We start from the raw sequence: 20,158 nt of genomic DNA, 5'->3' as shown, positions 1-20,158 counted from the left end.
AGTGAAGTGAAGGATGGTCTGTGTTTTTGTGTGATTGATGTGTTTTTAATAGTTTGTGTACAGCAACGGGGCTGTTTTCTTTGTCACAGAGAAATATTGGCATTTCTTCACAATAAATAAAAAAAAAAAAAAAAGAAGAAGAAGAAAAGAATAAGTTAAGTGTCCTGTAAGTTAAAAAAAAAAAAAAAAAAAGATTGATTACTTGATGTTTACATGTAATGTAATGGGTTGTATTCAACTTGACGTTGGGAAGAAGCAGAAAAATAAAATTGAATGAAAGTAGTGTTTCATATGGTTCACAAGTGTTTATCCAGCAGTGTTTTACTATCCTCTGCAGGCACACCCTGGACGCCTTCCCAAAACCTTTCCAGAATTAAAATGAAATTTATCTTCTTTCCCTCTTCTCTGGAGATGGATCTACTATAAAAGGCTTCACAGTAGGGACCACCATCCATGCTCGTCATCCTGACAGTCTCTGTTTGTTATTCCAGGCAACTGCACCGCCTGATATGTCTCCAGCACCCGCAAGCAGTCCCATTCAAACTAGGTCTCTCTGATTCCCCGCCACAAACTGTTCCCCGCGACTTAATCTGTCCGCTCTCTGCCCCCCACCCCCACCCCAACTCCCAACCCTTGCTCCTTTACCAGTGAGTCATCGTTGTGGTTTTGGACCGGGGATCAAGAGAGTGTAGATGGATGAATATGTCTCGCAACAGAAAAGGAGTTAAAGCCGAGGGTTAAGGGAAGCCTGGATGCAAACCACTACAAAATTTCTTGACTTAATTATGTGTCAAAGTTACCATCCAGCCATTTTTTTTATTTGGTGGTGAAGGAGAAAGTGGAAAAGCAGGATTTGTAATTTTTTTGAATGTGAGAGGAATGGCCCATTTGCAGCTAAATCCATCAGCCATGTGCATCCACCCTGAAAGAAAAGGGTAAGTTGTGAAGCTGGGAACAGGCTGAATATTTTATTTCAGTCTTGTGTTGAAAAGTCCAAGTCAAAGAAGATCTCGTGTCTCATCTGACCACAATTGGGGGAAGAAAAACCCACAATTGTTATGTTGTGAATGAAATAACTACCAGCCATTGTTTCTACCAGTAATATATTAGCTAACTGCTTGGATTTGGAGGGACTGCAGATTATCTGGAAAAAGTAAGAAGCTACAAGAAACACCAGCGGTCAGACCATTGTATAAATTTCAAACAAATCCCCAGATTAATTAACTCATTTGGAAAAGTTTGGATAATCAGCAAGTCAAATGTTAAATGATTATCCCAACTGCCTGTTAGTCATCCATTATGGTTTACAGACCAACCTCATACGTACGTCAGCCTTAACCTACTATACTTACCATAGTTTTTGACACACATTTTCCTTTGCAACGAGGGATTAGAAGTGTGCACATTAAAATTTTCCTCCAATTACAGTAATTTGGCAAAAATCTATGTCTTGCTCACATGTCGTTCACACGTGTTTCTAGGTCTCAGGAATGACTTCTTACTCGTCAAAAGAACAACTCTTTTAGGCAACATAACTATGGTGGCCCTAAGAGCTCAATGCACTGTAACTTCAGAACAGACTACAGAAAGGCCCTGCAAATTCAGAAAACATCTTCATCAATTTGACAACACATGTCAAGTATTTCTAGCAGACACAAGCATAGGAAGTGGGTGCAATCCTAACCAACAGGTTCAAGTACAACCCGTGGCCCTTTGCACCATGTCATCATCTCTCTCACCCTATCTCTCTCTGACATAGTACATTTCAACAAAATGTCACTGTAAAAACTAAGCAGGTAAAGTCACCTCTAAACCTTTAAATTAGATTATTAGCAGCCTGTCTCTGGCTCTCTCAGCTGGCTGGCTGGCTGCAATAATAATAGTTTCTTCTTCCTGGTTCATGGACAGTGCTCCAAAGTTCTGGTTGATGGACTCACATGGCTTGAAAATAAATAAACATTAAAATAATACTGTAGTTGTTGAAGGTTTTTTTTTTTTTTAATATGGGCCAAATGTGGCAGATTCATCTGGGCCAAATATGGCAAATGAATGAAGTGGCTTACTTAGGTTTAATTTAGACTGATATCAGGAACCAGTTCCAAAAACTGTCTGGTCCAACACAGGGCCAGCTAATGCAGTTTGGCTGAGATAATGGGCCTGATGTGGCCCACATTTTGGATGCTACCGGTAAATGTGAACCACTAAAGGATTATTCATTATTTGTTGCTGTATTTGGGTTGTGTGGCCCATCACTGGGCCAAGTCATTCTCAGTCACCATGGGTAGCATCTCCCATCTTGACCCTCGGATCTCCGGCCCATACTCAAGACAGATGTTCCTGTAAAACCTAAGCCTCTATTGATCTTGTGCTTTGGGCTTGTTGCTGTACAGCCATGGATACTGCAGCTGGATAGCTCAGTGTGAAATCCCACTGACTTTGGATCAGAGGCCTTGGGGTGTGGTCACCCAATGAGGGTGCATGGACATTGGACAAGGTCCCTAATGCTATATGCCCCATTCTTCAGGAAATGATGGTGCATAAATGATAGAGTTGTACTGGCTTGGACTAAGGAGATTTTTAGTAACATCTTGGATGTTTGTGGTGTTGATCACCTACTTTACTGTCGAAGACCATAACGATTTTTACTGTGCGTCTGTTCTCCCATTCTCTCTCCCCATTTCCCCATTAAACTGTAAACAGGGCCACACTGTCTCCGGCTTTGTTTTGCTCTCTGCTCTGGTGTGGGGCTATTCTCCAATATACTTGTTTCCCTCTCGTCTCCCTCTCACTCAGCTAGCTTATCTAGTTGTTCGTTTCAATAACACTTCTCTATCTGCTTCTGTATCATTGTAATACTGTAATACTGTTTGGCTCCAGTAAGTTTATTCCCTCTAACGCAATATTTTCGGCAATTCCTGTGTAATAACTGTGTTATTTCTGTATAATAACATACGTGCATGGCTGAGCCCAAGGCCAAACTGTCTCCGGCTCTCTTGGGGAGACTGGAGCCGGGCGAAGGCCAATGATAATACTTGCTAATAATGTCAGTCATATAAATGAAATGTTCTTCTACCAATTACAGCAAATACCATCCACATCTATTCATTATAAGAAAGCAAGCTCTTCTTCTGCTACATACTACTGAATGGGCTTTGTACCCCATTGAACTATCCAGCTGAATGTGTTCAGCTTTCAGGTTCAGCATGCTATTTTCTTACACTACACTTTCTGATAATACTTACAAATAATGTCAATCATATAAATGAAATATTCTACGACCGATTACAGCGAATACTTTTCTGATTATACGACATAACATACCTGCCCTGAGTGGGATTCAAGCTTCCTGATCCAAAGCCAGTGGCATTACCCACTGAGCTATAATCCAGCAGTATTTGTTGGGTCCTCAGCTCCACCACACTATCATCTTATATTACACAGCTCCTTCATGTCTGACACAAAAATGGTCTTTGTCCCACGTTTTTCTTTATGGGATCTGGTCAACCTACACTGAAGGTTAGTCAACATTTGTGGAGTAGAGCACGCACATCCAAACACACTGCAGGTGCAGGACCAACAAACAAAGTTAACTTAGAGAAAAAGAAGTGAAGTCCGCACTCTGTATCAAGCTCCTCTGATGTTTATTGTGGAACGATCAACGTTTCGATCCCTGTGGATCTTCGTCAGGATGATCCACAGGAATCGAAACGTTGATCGTTACACAATAAACATCAGAGGAGCTTGATACAGAGTGCGGACTTCACTTCTTTTTCTCTTAGTCAACATTTGCACACAAACATTTCATGTAGTTTTAATGTGAAGTGGCTGCTGTAACACTACGGTTCCTCCTATGGATAATAAAGTACTCTGCCTTTATCTATTTAACTTCTATGGGTAAATTATCATAGAAATGCTGGCAAAAACGATGATAGTAAGACCAAAGTTGAAATAAACAGGACAAAAAAAAAACAAAAGAAAGAAACATTATTCTGATACATTTATGTAAATTGGGTCTTGTGTTGTAGTTTAGACCTCCGTTTAGAAGATTAAGCTGCAACACAAGCAGTCAGATGATCCTAGCACTTAAATAAACCTCCAATTTTACCATAATTACTCGGAAGAGAAAACAAAGGGAAATGTGAAAATCAATACCAAAATTGCTGTAAACGTCAAATTAGATTTTGACCTCCCTCCACTTTGGGTGGTGGTTATAATGGACATTTCACATGTAATCACCCTCAGATGCATTTCTGAAAAATAAACCTTAACAGTTTTTATGATTCCTGAATGATCTGGTCTTTAACCTTTTGGCAGTGAGTAAACGTGGCACTACAACACCTGTAGCCAATATCACTGTGACAAGATTTTTTTTTTTAAGATTTTGTGCCTAGTTAAGTCTCAAGGTTTGAAGCAGTTTATTATATACTACAAAAATACAGGAAATATACACATAGTTAACTGTATCACTTTGTCTCGTGCCGTTTCAGGTACAGACCTCAGACACTGAGTTTGGGAGGTCTGGTGTTCATGATGCCAGCGCACTGTGGTGTTTTGGCAGCCACATTTACAGCCCTTGTGCTTCACGTCTTGTTGAGCTGTGGAGTAGAGGGCAAATGTAAAAGTAGAGTTTACAAGCCACAAGTGGCAAAATACTTCTCATTATGCCCTGAGCATCACATTTAACCCTATTTGTTTATCACTCATTGTCATCTCTAATGCTACTTTGGGTGACAATAGACTTCAGATTGATTGGTCATTGCATCTCCAGCTCACACTGACTTGCATCTGCTTGGACAGACTTTCATTCATTTAACACTAACAAGGTTTTCCTCATGGAGATGTTCATTTATTTTTTCTGTAATTGGGTGTAGTTTTCATGGCCATCCATTCAGCTAGGCCTAATTGGCATATTTTTCATGAACAGACTTGGTAAACTGGGCGAATCAAATAACCACCCACCTTATAGTCCCGTGTTCAAATATCTCATCTTTATCTGAGGCTCATGAAGCTGTTGGGGGGGTTAACGTAAGCCAGATCGTAGTTAATCTCTGCTTGAGTCAGACCTCATTATAAGGCAACAGGGGAGAGATGCAGCAGACCCGGGCCCCAGATTGCAGCCGTGTCGTCTATACATGCTTGATGTGGGAACATTGGTACTGACAGGGACATATATTGTTACTACTGAAATTGCTATGTAGTACAGACTACCTTTGTTTTGGTTTTGTTTTTCATCAGAAAGCAAAAGAAAACTTTAGAAAAGAGGCCAGTAATAACCTGTGCATGAATATTTACCTGCCATGCTTCATTTTTATGACCCTTTCTCCACACATTATCCCAAAAAACACAAAAACATGACTCAAATTGGCACAATGGTACTGTGCACAAGCTTGTTGCACTTTAAATGCTTTACCTGTGACTGTGTGCAATACATTTTCCTGTCCCTTTTTCGTGTTCAAATCCAGGACACAATCTCTGAGGCGACTGAATCCCCAGATTGCTACAATTGGTACCTCATGCAAATCTTTGAATTCATTGCACCATTCAGGGTTGACATATTTTTATATTCGTGATGCCCTTTTATTCTTTCTTGTTGGCTTGCATTACAGAGAGGAGAGGGGAAAAGTTGTATCCACCTTTTTTTTTATTAGATCCCATGTGGACCACTGCCATGCTGTTGAGAAATAATTGGTCATTTTTTTTAGCAGTAAAGTGCAGAAGCCGGCAGATGAATCACACAGACATGTGACTACTTGAAGGAAAAAAATATTAACCCTGTCTCTCTTTTTCTAAGATGGTTTTCATACACAAAGCAAGAAAGAACATTTCCCTTTAAAGGAATAGTTTGACATTTGTGTGCTAATATACTAACCGAGACATAGATTTGATCACTTGTGTGCATGTCTGTACAGTATGAGATACAGGCAGTAGTCTGTTAACTTAGTTAACCCGGAAACAACAAGCATGACTTTGTTAAAAGTTGTTTCGCTAGGGTTTTTGTATGAATTACCTCTGCTGATATTGGGATTAGGATTTTGTTACCTCTGGCCTGAATGTATTATGCCAACTTCCTCCATTAGCTTGTCCCAACACATACTGTACTGTGTATACTCAACAGAAATGAAAGTGGTATTGGTCTTTTTACCCTATTCTTGAAAATAATATTATTATTTCTATTAAGGCATTGAATACTTTTTAAGATTCACCACGTGTGAAAAGAGCCCAAGGCCTGGTAATTTATCTGCCAATTTTACAACCACAATTTTGTCCACAGGGACTCCGGCAGAACAAGTTAATGGTTTTTTTTGGATTGCCGATGTGGTATTAGAGGTACCTATTCAAATTGTCCACACCCTTGATACCCTTCCTCAATTTTTCTCCCTCTATGGAAATGAGGGAAGTGTGCCATTTGGTTACTGGAATAGCCAGCCCACCATGTGGAAAGTGTGCTTCTCAAGAACCCAGTCATGTCCACTCATTCTTTACCATGTGTGTGTGTATTTCTGTAAATGTTTGGAGGGAAATCTTTCTGTCTTGAGTCACTGTGCTCACAGCGCTCCGAGCCTGCGAACCTTCGCTGTAGCACGTTTCAAAAACAGCATGTCATAAATCGGTCCAATATGGATTTTAATCTAAACAGGACTGTTAGGAGAAATAGGATAGTGATACATGAACACAACTATGCAGCACCAAAACAGCATTTAGCGTTAACTTTTACATGATCATTTGTACATCTCATAAATTAAAGTCAATGAAGAACTTAAGGTGTTGCTTTACTGGAGAGTAACTTGTGTCTCAATGAGAAAACATAAGTAAAGCTAAAGATGGATACCTTTTGATGAACTTCGTAAAGTTCATTGACTGGAGGGCTGGTGCTGCAAAACACAACTAATGGAGTGTTTGCACTAATGAAGAGACACTTCACAAAACACTTTTCATTCACCTGAAGACGAAATATAACTACGTATAGTATCTGTTATTTGTCAATTAAAAGAATCAAAATAAAATAACACTTATGTGCCACACTTACTTCCCAAATTGTGGGTCGAGACAAGCGTAAAAAGAGCTCTATATACAGTATGTATACATAGTGCCAATATTGATCTTAAATCAGATTCATAAAATTACAACATGCATAAATAAAATGCAACAAAAATTGACAGAAAAATAACACAAAACTTTCTACAGTATATAAGGTTAACAAATGATGTGCCATGAACAATGAAAAAGAATAAAGACAATAAACAATCACTGTCCATAACAAATATGTATTTTTCATGGAAAAAAACCCTCATATTTTTCAAGGTTAATAAGTCTGAGTTATTGCAATCAGATAAATATGATAACATCCTGATCATCCGTCCTTAAAATAAGAAAATTAAAGAATCTAAGAGAAACAATCTAAAAACCAACATTTTTTTTTTTTATAATGGTTTGTTCAAATCAGCATTTATTGTCTGATTGTAAATTCAGTTTGTGATCGACATTCATGTCGATGCTACAATATTTTGACATGGTAAGAGAATAAAGGTACTGTAGCAGTTGAAAGAGCAATGCATTAAGAGATCCATGTGGTTATGTTAAAAACGCACTAAAAACACATCCATACCAAAAGTTGAATCATATTCATCCTTGTGTGATATTGTCAGAAGGTAAAAATACATTTTCAAATGTAGCTGGTGGCACATATAAGTAAGAGAAGTATGAGGGATGCTACGAACTGCTTTAAAGGCAGCAATTAAGAAACCTGGTGGTGCTGAGAGGTACTCATGGAGAAAGCTTTAAGATAGCGTAATCTGTGTCAGATGTGTATCTATGTGTAATTATGTCTTGAAAAGACAGGATGCTTTGTGTACGCCCCTCAAAGGAAAATCTGCTTTGCATGTGCAGTGGGGCGGCTGATGGCATCTTCTGATAGGGCTCTCCTTTCTGTAGAGGCATCAATGACAAGTAAAAATCTGATTTGCCATTCATGGTCAGTGCGACTCTCAACATGCTGAAGCCTGGAAGTCTGTTGTTTCTTAACATGTGTTCCTGCAGCGAGTGACTCTGGAGCCTCCGACCAGCCATCCATATTTAAGATAAGAACATGAACACATTGCCGAGAGGTTTTATTGAGATGTTAATGCATGCAGATGAAAGCTGCTAGAAGTGTATAATGCAGGAAAATGTGTGACTGTGATGAATGTGAAAGATAGTTTTACACAGAGCAGAGACGATAATGGCGATGTACGATTTGTGGCGCATCTAGCACTGGGTAATATTACAGATCAGTGCTTGTGATTTTAGTACCTGAGTATATTTGAACAGGGTGCACCATCCATTTACACTTAAACGCTAAGTGAGCACTCAGAGTGTGTAGGAAAACTCAGGCTTTTGAGAAGGAAAACTTCAAGTGTAAAAAGTGCCACTAAAAAGTTTGTTGGTACTTTATGCCAGTTAAAATAAAATGAAATGAAACGGTGACATTTTGCAGGAAGAAACTGTCTCAGCTGGAGCAGATGCATTTGGACATATAGTGGTGTGTAGACCTCAGTGAGCACATGAATGAACGGTATAAAGACTGATTATTCTGCAGGAGGGGTGGGAGGAGTTCCCACAGATGCTTTAGATCATTGCAATCCATTGTACAGTAAATGGCATCAATTCAAGCTCACAGGAACTGATCCTCATGAGGAGGAGCAAAATACAGAATGGTTTACAGCCACCTTTTAAGCTATAATGGTGGTTTGATTAAACATCTTTCTTTCTTTTCACTTAGTATTTGATGAGTATATTAAACAGACATGAAACCAGCATCTGTGAAGCGCATGTTAAACTGAAGCTGTTTCCCCTGTTTCTAGTGTTGCTGCTAAACTAAGCCAACCAGCTACAGCTTCATGCAGTGCAATGACGTGGCAGTTGTATTCATCTTCTCATACCTCCATTCAAGTAAACAAATAGCGTATTTTACAAAATGTCAAACCATTAAAGACACAACAACATTATAATACCATTTACCCTACTTGACTGAAGATCATATGCTTTACTAACCTAACCTTACATAGAGGATCAGCCCACATTAAAACATATAATAACTAAGGGCAAATCCAGATTGAATTGAATACTAGCAAATGGCGGATACATCCACAGGCGTCAAGTTGCAAAGTGGGAAGTTAAAACGAAGTGCGTAGTGTCTTTGAAGAGAAAGTTTCATTTCATTTTGATTTATTTCATTCATGGTTCTCACATAGTTGCACATATACATTGTGTACACATTTTCATCATGAATGAAAAGGAGCAGGATGAAGAAAAAACTTATAATTTTTTGACCACATTTGCTCTTGCTGATACAGTGAAGTGCGGGAAATCAGATGTGAAGTCGTCTTTCTATCTGAATTTTTGCTTCCTCTGTGCTGTGTGTGTGCGTGCGTGCGTGCGTGCGTGTGTGTATGTGTGCTTGACAGACATAGAGATAGGGAACTGGTTGAGTGACTGGTAGGTGTGTGTAGGGGTGTGACCCTGGTGACTCAGCCACCAGCAATGTTCTTCTTCTAGGTGAATGAGTCACAGCCTTTCCTCTGTGGGGAGATTTCTCTTTTCCAACGGATATTTGCTTCTTGCAGACAAAACGCCTGTCTCGCTGTTATCTGAACACGTGGCTGTTAAACACATGTACGACCGTTTGAAATTAGTGTGTCATGTCTACTTACACTGGACATTATGATTTCTATTTATTTAGATATAAGGAGTTGGAGTGGCTTCATTTGCATTTTTTTTTTTGCATAACTAAAAGTCCATAACTGTTGATGCAAAACTAAGAGGGATCCAACGGTTACGGCACGCTGCGGTCACCTGCATTCATAGCCACAAACTAATACAGGTACAAAGCAGCTTCAATGCTCCAGTCACCTCTTTATCATATAAATCTATTAGCATGAGCAACGCAGTGACTAAGACTCACTTTGTAAAAGAACAGGAGGTTATCCCACATTAGGGTTGTTTACCATTCACCGCATTCCTGCTCGGCTCACTGAAAAAACAGCAGAACCACTGACTCATTTTGTTTTTCTTTTGAGGGAAATTAACACTTTGGCTCGCTCACATTTTCTCCACTTGCTCCTTTTCTCTTCCCTCTCTCTCTCTCTCTCTCTCACCCTCCCCTATTCTCTCCACATCAACTGTAAAAATGATTCTTCAGTCCGGCTATTGCCACTAGAACTGTACATAATGTTAAGTGATATGCGGGGGGGGGATATCGTGGTTGAAGACTTTTCATCTGCACCAAATAAAGTCTGTGCACTGACAGGTAGAAATGTGTTGAGATGGTTCTCCATTTGAATTTAAAATTGTCCAACTTGGTGCCACAGTTAAAATTTTGCTGTTGCACGTATGAATCAGTTTGATATCCGGTGGACAAACTAAATAACACAAATTGTTTTGGGTTTTTTTTTTTCCATTTAGAGCAGGATGTATGTTTCAACACATCGGGCTGCTGTTGCTGCAGCGGCTAAATGAGCTACTTGTTGAGAGTACCACAATGCTGCTCTGAGAAACACAGGAAGAGAGCAAACAAAGAGCAGCATGGAGCAGACCTGCTTTTCTGGGGGTGTCATTTGGAAAGAGGTCACGCAGGAGGTTAGTGTGATCGATGGGCTGATGGCTTCCTCTTTGTCTCTAACTGGTCGAGGAAAGGACGAGATGTGGAGAGGAGAACAGACGCATCAGCACAGGGGAGGAGGAAACAAGAGGGAGAAGGACACTGACGACAAGATGGGCTGCGATGATTTTGCAGCTGCTGTGCTTATTTTACAGTTTTTCATGATTTTTCAAGTGTCTAGCCTTCGAGCTTCCGAGTGGACGTTTCCCATATGAGCGACAGACTGACATTTGAAGGCCAGTGTTGCTAAGAAAATTCAGACTGATGCTGTTGGCCAGCCTACGTCACAGCCCTGTGTGGCAGACAGGAAACGAATGTAATGTAAATTCTGCCGAGGTCGCCTCAAATGGGTGGAATTGGTTTGTCTATTTAAATGGGGTTCATTTTTTTGCTCAGCATTGCAGATTAATATATAGCCTACCCACTTTTTTTCCAGCAAGCACACATAGTTTCATGATATTAAACATTCGGGATACATTGTAGGCTACATCAAGGCTGGGCAATTAATCGAAAAATAATTGAAACCGACATTTAGAGCCTCCAACCCCCCTCCTGCCGTGTCCGTTATTTAGTTTTTCCCACCTTTCCCAGTTTCAGAGGCAGACGCAAAAGACACTCATGAGCCAAAGTGTCCTTGTTAGTTTATAATTTCCTCTCTTTATGCACTCATGTTCTCACAACACAGGGTGGTGGCGGGGGGTGACACTGTAATCGGTCATTAATCCTAATCACGTTATTTAGACTTTTGCCATCATCGACCAGCCCACATTTCGCAAAACAAGGAAGCTAACAGGCTAGGCTAACTTGAGTCCACTCAAAAAACACCATGCTATTTAACCTAGCTTGCTAATTTTAGCGCTAATTTCCACTGAGCAAAGTGATGGTGACAAATAACCAGCCTGACAAAACTCCCAACTCTTTGGGGTGGTTACTCATCGTGTAGAATCGCCACAAAACAAGAGGCAAAGGTAATGAAATAACGGGAAATAAAGAAACAACAGAAAAACAAAGCAATAAACAGCGACAATTAAGGGTTAGATGAAGATAAATAGCAACAACAAAACGAGGTGAGGGAAAACACACCGTGTGCCCTCCAGCTGTTGCTCATATTAAACCGTCTCTTGTCATTTGGGTTGCATGTGGCTGCTAGCTGCACCAGAGGCGAACAATTAATGTTAGTGTTCTCTGGCGTCGAGCACGACTGTGATCTAAGTTCTTTGAGACGAGTTCCTGACTTTTCCTCATGCTCCTTTTTGGCACAGGTGAGATAGTGGCAGCTCCAACCACTTCAACAGAGAAAAGACAGCTCTTGTGGTTGTGACTGAACAGGCCTGTGGCAGATTAATGACGTGGGAATGAGGATTTCCAAAGGTCTGAGTCTCAGCGTGCAGGATTTTTTGTCAATAGCGAGGAGTAATTGTGGGATTTTATTTAAGGAATTAGTAAACTAGTTTTATTGAGAATGACGGCAGAAGGATGTGGTTTTCTTGCTGTTAATCAGTGCAACTCCCAGCTCCATTTGTGAGGAACGAAAACTGTTTAAAAGATCTGAAATCATCAAAAATGCGTACTTGGGTTCTTTAATACCATTTCTGATTATTTGTGGCTTGATGTGGATTTGGACTTGGCTGGCCATGATTTTTATTTTTTATTTTCTACTTTTTATCGTTAGAGATTTAGAGATTTCCTTTTTTAATTGTCTGCAGTTTATTCACATTTTCTTAAGTTTTTTCCCCCAGTATTTCTTTCTGATAAGATCCTGTAATCGTTCCGTCTCTCTTTTGTTTATATTTTGGCAGGCCCTTAAGAACAATAATGATAAAGTGTTTATAGGCTGACTGGCTGTTAACACCCTCGCACACATACTTCACTCAGCAGTACTCTGTTTACATAGAGCTGTCTTTTCACCATGTGTACGGTATATTTTGTACTTTGCCTCCCTCCAAATGGGCCTGGTCAAAAGTATTTTTATTTGACTGTGCCCCTCTGCAATTTAATTTATGATAGCCTCATGGTAAACCCTCATATAATAGCAAATATATGCAGTAGAAGATATTGTGTAATGTACTTCGGTTCAAGAGTGGTTCTGTCTTATGAATGGAAAATCTCCAGACAGGAAAAGTCAATTCAGGACACTTACTATGGTCTGACACTTGAACAACTCTGTGTGAACTGTAGGGAAAGAAACAGAAGAGTATTTTTACTGAAAACCACACACACACACACACACACACACACACACACACACACACACCCTTGCATCTACATGCCAAGGTTGTTCCATTCATGTAAAAGTGTGGGTTGTGTTCAGGATGGCTGCTGTCTGCTTGTTATTTTCTTCAGGTTAGAACATGGCAGAGGAAGTTTAAAGGGTTAGTTCACCCAAATCCACCTCACTTCAAGCGCTGATACATTTGGTTTTTCCTCCGTGAGCTTTAAAAAAAAAAGTTCAACTGTAATTCGTAAATGCTGACAGTAAAAATGATCACATCCACCTGCATTTAGTTAAGATGGCTAAGGCTGCAGAGATCACAATGATAAATGGTTCAAAAGTACAAAAAATACAAAACTGAATTATTTGTATTTATATAAATTTATAGAGTACATCAGATTAAATCGAAAGCATTTATTATAACCAAATTACTGTTATCTTCTCTCATTATCTTCTCTCCAAATTACACAGAGACGTCATCAGCCAGAGAAACACGGAGAGAAGTGAACTAATATGTGACTAATGACTAATATGTATGACTAATATGTAACTAAAACTATATAAATATGAATACGCTAACTATAAATATTCTTCTTCTTACATTAAACAAATGTTGTGTCACTATTTAAACTCCACACCTCATGACACACTTGAGTGTTTAGATGATGAACTTCCACAGTTTTTAAAATATGTCAGATGGTTTGCAGACAGTGTCCATCTGTCATTTAAATGAAAGCACTGGTTAAACAGCCTGTAAATATGGAGGAAAATAATGTTGTTGTTTTTTACATGGAAAAATAACTTATTTATAATAATATAATAAATCTAATGGCTTCTTTCATTTTTGTCCTTTTATTTATGAGATAGGACTGTAGATTTCGGAACACAAACCCATTCACAACAGTTTGGCTTGAACGTACAGAAAATAATACATCATTATATACACTGTTGACCATAAAATTGGAATAAAATATATTTTTTGCCTCTTCTCATGAAATTATTGTGACAGTGATTTATTCTTGATAGGTCAAATGCATATCTTCTTAAAACTGGTAACTGGGACTCAGGATGTAATCATTGCACCGGGTCAAAGGTGATTACTGATGTGCATAAATAGGAGTAAAAAGAGGAATGTGTCTGAAAAAAAAAAAATTCCAAACTTATGGGCAACGGTGCATTACCAACACATTGTCATAAAATAAATATTACACACATTGTGTTATGTACAACATACCTCAAAATTAGATTTTCTTACAAAATTTGCTTCACTTATAATCATTTAGAATTTAGTTTGATGAAAACTAAAAATATGTTCTACATTAAACATACTTTGCATAGTAGTTTGCAAATCAGTTCAAGTCGGGCCATATTTTAATCGGTGGAATATTGATAAAAGAGTATCAAATTTGAAAAGCATATTGTCAATTTCTAAATTGTATTTCGCCATAGTTTTATTTCCAAACATCCATAATGATTTGTAATTATTTTTCAATGAAATAGGCACGTTGAATATAACTTCACTTACTTTAATATATATATATATATATATATTTCTATCAATATTATAAATTTGTATCAAAATGAATAAAAAAGTACCAATGGTTGCAACATTGAACTTGCTGCTGCTGATCAAATGGTAAAATGTCACCAGTGTCTCAGATACTTGATCCCTATGTACCAACCAGTCCCTCCCTTAAGCCTCTCTACTTTACAAAAAAAAAAGAGAAAAATCTTCAGATCTGTCTCCTCAGTGTCAGTTTTACAGGAAAGTTGACACCTCAGGCTGGTTGTACTGAGAACACAGCACATTCGGTGTATTGTGTCATGAAATATTAAACTGTGTATCAAGTTGAAAGCAAAATAAATAAGACAATTATCCAGACCACCCTGCAGATGGAAAAATATAACAAATGTAATCACGCACACACACGCATATGCATTATTACATATGTACATCTACTGTTTGTACTATAATAAACCTGATGGGAAGTTCAGGTGATCTAAACCCAGATAGATAGTCGTTGCACCGGAGCCAGCGAGTGTGTCAATTTATGTTTCACCACCTTGTGTTTCGTTGTCAGCTGTGCACATTTTAACACTTACTGTGTTTTGGGAACAGCGATGCCTGATGGGAGGCAGAAAGTTGTGCCAAAGGACAAATGACTGATAAATTCCACTGTCTCTTGTCTCCTATTGAAATGTGTAGGCTGCCCCCGCTGCCTGAACAGCGTATCATTAATTCCATAAAGTCGTCTGTCTCCTCTTTGGTGCGGCTGCCACATACTTAAGATGACTGGGGCGCAGTGGCCAGTGTGTGTGTGTGTGTGTGTGTGTGTGTAGTCAATAAAAGATACAACATTAAACACACCATGTTGAGTGAAGTTGGGGTGTGTGTGTAATACTTTGGGCTTTGTCAGGCTTCCATCAAGGTGTAATCACACACATGCACACACAAACACACACACACACACACACACACACCTGATCTGTGCCCAGACAGGCGTGTTTGTACTAGACAGAGTGGCTGCATTTTAAGTGTCTCTTGGCAGCATCACTAATGATACCTGCCCTGCTCCAGGTGGCTTGGCGTGCTCTCCCTCTCTCACACACACACACACACACACACACACACACACACACACACACACACACACATTCATATATGTTCATGCAACAAACACATGTACAGTACTATGACAGTTTGAGATGATATGTTGAAAATGACATTGTGCCTCTAGCTGTCTAGCTCTGCTTCTATGTGTGGGAACGTATCTTAAAGGCCGCGAATGAAATGAATGGGCCAAACAAAACAGGAGATTCCTTCCATTATTTTTTTCTTTTTTTTTTATGAGAATTGGTGAATCATGACAAGCCCACAGCCAGGGAGGGATGGGCAAACGGCGGCGAGCAGGGCAGGTTATAGACTCCCACGCGCTGGCCCACGGCCAACATATAACATCCAGAGGCCGGTAACCTTAACGAGGCTTCGCAATTCGCTCATGGCCAAAAACCGCGGCGGTTCAGACCAATCAGTGTCGTCTGAGTGGAAGGCCCACCACCGGCTGCAGGCGTGTCTTAGGGGCGTTACGACAGCTAGGAGCGTTTAGATGGTTAGCAACAATGGCGGCGCCTGAAGAGCTTATAGCGCAGACGCTGCATCAGCTCTATCAGAGCTGGAGGGTGTTGGGTTGTTGCTTCACTGGGAGAGGAGCGTCGAAAAACCACCGAATGCTTTTCTTGGTGCAAAAGATGTTTCCTTCCCTTCTCTAGTCTCCGCAACGGCCTGTGATGAACAGATGGTTCAGCCAATCAGCTGCCAAGACATTTCTGAGAGCCTTTTCCCAGACAGCTCCTGTTAAACCCCACACAGATGGTTCGGTGTAACAAACCACCTGGCACATCATAAGACGCCGGAAGACAAAAAAAAAACAACAAAATTTTGTTTTTCTTTAGTTTAATTATTGAGTTTCAGTTTTAAGATTTTCTATTTTTATAGCCCATTTATTACATAATACGTGTACATACTACACACTCTTAGAATAACACGGGGTAATATGGAGCTCTAAAGTTTCACCCCGCTATTTAATTGCTTCCATCCACTCTACCATTTAATTGCCTATACAGCGGAGAGTCGATGGCCTGTATAGTTTCCGTAATCAAACTGACATTACCTCTTTTCATGCAGTTGTGCTCCACTTGATGTTACCTCACCTTGTGGAGTGTATTTGTAAGTGTGTGTGTGTGTGTGAGTGTGCTATAATGGGGTAGAGGAGGCAGCAGGGGGGGAGACAATATTCATTTTCAGCTCAAATAAACCCGGGGAAATGAATACCTGCTCGCTTGCATCTCTCTTATATGCACCGCTGCGTCTATACGTCACACACACACACACACAGACACACATACATATATGGGCTGTTTGCAAACACACACATGCTACGTTGTGTTTATGTGCTCCATTTATTTTTAGACCAGAGGCAGGATATTGGGTTTCATTAAATGTCCCAGACTTATTTCTATTTGTCTTTTCCCTCCTTCCCCTGACCATTCCTCCACCTCTTTCTTCTCTCTCTCTCTCTCTCCCCCTCTCTCTCTCACACACACGGAGTCCCAGGGGTAAGGTGGTGGTGGTGGTGTTGGTGTGGTTTCCTGCTTGTGTTGTGACGTGCGGCAGTCCTTCTCGCTGGTAGAAAGGCCTCTTTGTGCCTGACCGTCTCTGCCTTTCCCCTCTTTTCCACCGCTGACAATTATTTTCCCCTCCAACCCTCAGCTGACAATTTGGTGTGTTAAGCTGCTGTCGTCATTCTTCATCTTGAAGGAAGGAGGAAAAGAAAGAGAGACGAAGTCAGACAGAGAGTGAAACGGCAACAACTGCGGGTTTTATATTTCAGCAGCTGCACCTTTCTTTTTTTTTCTTTTTTTTTTACTGTTTTAAAGTGTGATGACGGCTCACGGTCTGGAAATAGCTTCAGATAGTTTGGCCTGAAGTTTCTTTTCATCAGCTTTATTTACCGTATTTAAACCAGGCCAGGCCACCCAGGACTATATTTCAATTTTTTGTTATTTTATAGTTATCGCAAGGCCTTCAAGACGACGACCGCAGGGCAATTTCCATCTCCACATGACAAGGAAAACATTTAGCATGTAACACCCAAATTTGACTCACCAGCCAGTTTATACAAGATCCTGCAATCTTCAGGGCTGCAGAAATCTTTCAGCCTGGTCCAGTTGCTCCATTACACATCACTAGCTGTGTCCTTATGCGGGGCCCCTCGGACCATCTGAAGTGGTTTCTGGGGGCCAGAGAGCAGAGTCACTGGTGTCAACAACAGTCATACTTGTGTTTCTGTTGCAGTTTTGAGCAGGGACTATTTCTCTGTCTTCACAAACACACTCGATACACATGCACAAAGGTTTTCTACCACAGGGCACGCACCATTGCCAAGGAAAACTGCCACAGATCATTAGGCCTCTCTGCCAGACCCAGACGTCCCACTTCTTTTTTTTTTTCTTCTTTTTTTTCCTCCACTTTTTCTCACAGTGATTTGCTGCTTTGCAACTGAAGTGTTTCCCCAAGTGACTCTGGCTCTTTGTCTCCCTCTTCAGGAGCGACAGCCCGTCAGCTCTCAGGAGATCATACCACTGATATTTGCATCTTGTCTTTCTGGTCTCTGCGCTTCCTCTGGCTGCTTCTACCTTGAATATATGAGGAAGTTGCTTTTTTTTTCTCCTTTTCCTTGTTGGGATTCACCGCTGCATTCCTGTCATGTGCTGTGCCGCAGAGCTGAGCAGCTCCTCCGGTAGAGAAACTCCCAGTATCCCAGTTAAGCCATGTGCTTTTTAAATGTGCTCGACCATAGCGCCGCAGCACTCATCATGCTGGCAAGGAACGAAACAAGAGATCAGTGACCCCTGTAACGTATGCAGCTCTCCACAATCCCACAGGCTTTTGGCTAACACGATGCTCAATGATTGCTATTGATTCCAACCACACTCCATAAGTTTGCTCCATGAGACGTGACGAGCAGTGAATTGTGAATTTGCTCTTTACACCGAGGAAAATATTTGAGTCGTGAAGGGGTTCTTCCCTCATGAAGTAGTTTATCTCTCATTTTTCCAGAGGATGAATGAAAGATGGGACTATCTGGGATTATTATACGAGTTTTTAAACTTTGATATATTGTCTGATCTGTGTGATCGATCAGTTTCCTGTGTGGACCTTTTAAAACTCATCATTATATTATATATTATTTCCTATTCACCATCAAAAAATTATGTCTGAACCAGAGTGACATTAAAATGAATTTTTATGTTCCATCACAGTTCCAGTTTACTGTCAAGTGGTGAGGCTCGGTAAATAGTCGCCCACGCGCCTCTCCTGAATCATTTTTCATCATGGTTGCTACATTTTCTAATTTGAAGATTAATCTCCAGTGGGAGCCACATGTTCAGCCAGGTGAAATTATTAATCACAAATAACAATTCCAGATATATTGAGAGGAGATGAAGAGGTTTATGGGACTTTCAACCTCGGTACCTCATTTGGATCACCTCCCATCTGACAGATACGGACTCTTCCTCATACGATTTAATGATCAACATTGCCTCCTTCCAATTGCCTGAAGGCCTGCTGCCAGGGTAACTGAGAACTGTTGTGACAACTCAGCTGAAGTGAAGCCCATGGAAACAGGATATGTGCCATCTGTCTGTCAAAACCTGAAAAATCTACGTAACAAGTGTAGGCAGGTGAAGGAGCGACGGGTCGGGATGCTGGTGAATGATTATCTGTCAGGGTGGCGTTAGTTTGTAGATGTCAGGGTTAGTCTGTGAGTCAGTGAGCATAGGGGAGTGCTTAGCAACTTAAACGTTTTTTTACTTGGCAGTCGGTGAAGGCTAAAAGGAAGTAGACTTAAATTTGCAAAGTGGTCAGTAACATGATAACGAATCCTAATTTTGGTTATTGATTCATCATGTCAACTTTATAAGATGATTTATGCAGGTTTAAGTGTTTCATTCACCACTTGTGAAACTATACAGCCAAAACGATGAGTTTAAAATTACTGTTTTGAATGGGCAATATGTAAGAAATGATCAGTTTTTGGATTTATACTCATACTTACATACTCAAAAAACAAGCAGGAAATCACCACAACGTTGGGGTCCTGCTATAAGAAACACAAGACTGCGCTCCTTGGTCTTTCCTGACCTCCCACCCCCCTCTGGAACTCCAAAAGCGTATTAAACTCCGAAAGTTCTCCAAACCCTTCCTTGGCATGATGGTGAGTAGAAAATTGGTGAATTGTTGATTTTGAGTGAAGTATCCCTTTAAGGAGCAAAACTAATTAGTCTTTCCAACCTTGATATCACAAATTATTGTTCAAATAGGCTGTGGAAAAAGTAACACCATCTCTTTGATGACTGGTTCATTCCTTGTATTGATCTCTATTGATTTATTTTATAAGACTTTCTTCCATTTTTTTTGTTTTTTTCAATGGGCTTACAGCACCGGGAGATGATGACAAATTTACAAAAAAAGACTACAAAGAGAAGATAATATAATTGTATTATTGCTAAATGAAAATATCCAATAACACAACCTCCTAAAAGAACCCATTTATTAAGGAAGCAAATAAGATGTTGCAAAAGAACAGGGTGTACCCTGGCTGAGTATTCATTATTTGGTTTCTTTTCACCCCCCAAAATTAATGATACAGTCATGGAGGAAATAAGGCGAAGCAAACAGTTTGGAGATTTAATCAAGCCGGTTAAGCAGTGCTACTAACACAACAAACAAGCTCCATCACTGATCC

At 40.1% G+C, this 20,158-nt stretch overlaps 1 long non-coding RNA gene across 1 annotated transcript; it reads right to left on the bottom strand.

The window, feature by feature from the left end:
* Positions 1-209: 209 nt before the first annotated feature.
* Positions 210-17,846, bottom strand: LOC146970438 (uncharacterized). Its single transcript, XR_015038056.1, has 4 exons — positions 17,515-17,846; positions 16,953-17,159; positions 4,496-4,595; positions 210-922 (listed from the first exon to the last, which is right to left on the bottom strand). It is a non-coding gene; the product is annotated as an uncharacterized LOC146970438 (long non-coding RNA).
* Positions 17,847-20,158: the final 2,312 nt, after the last annotated feature.

The sequence above is a fragment of the Trachurus japonicus genome, chromosome 17 (assembly GCF_045865225.1).
Source record: "Trachurus japonicus isolate A0001 chromosome 17, Traja_1.0".
In the NCBI taxonomy this organism is placed as follows: domain Eukaryota; kingdom Metazoa; phylum Chordata; class Actinopteri; order Carangiformes; family Carangidae; genus Trachurus; species Trachurus japonicus.
The sequence above is the reverse complement of the archived record's forward strand: the minus strand, read 5'-3'. Positions and strand labels throughout refer to the sequence as shown.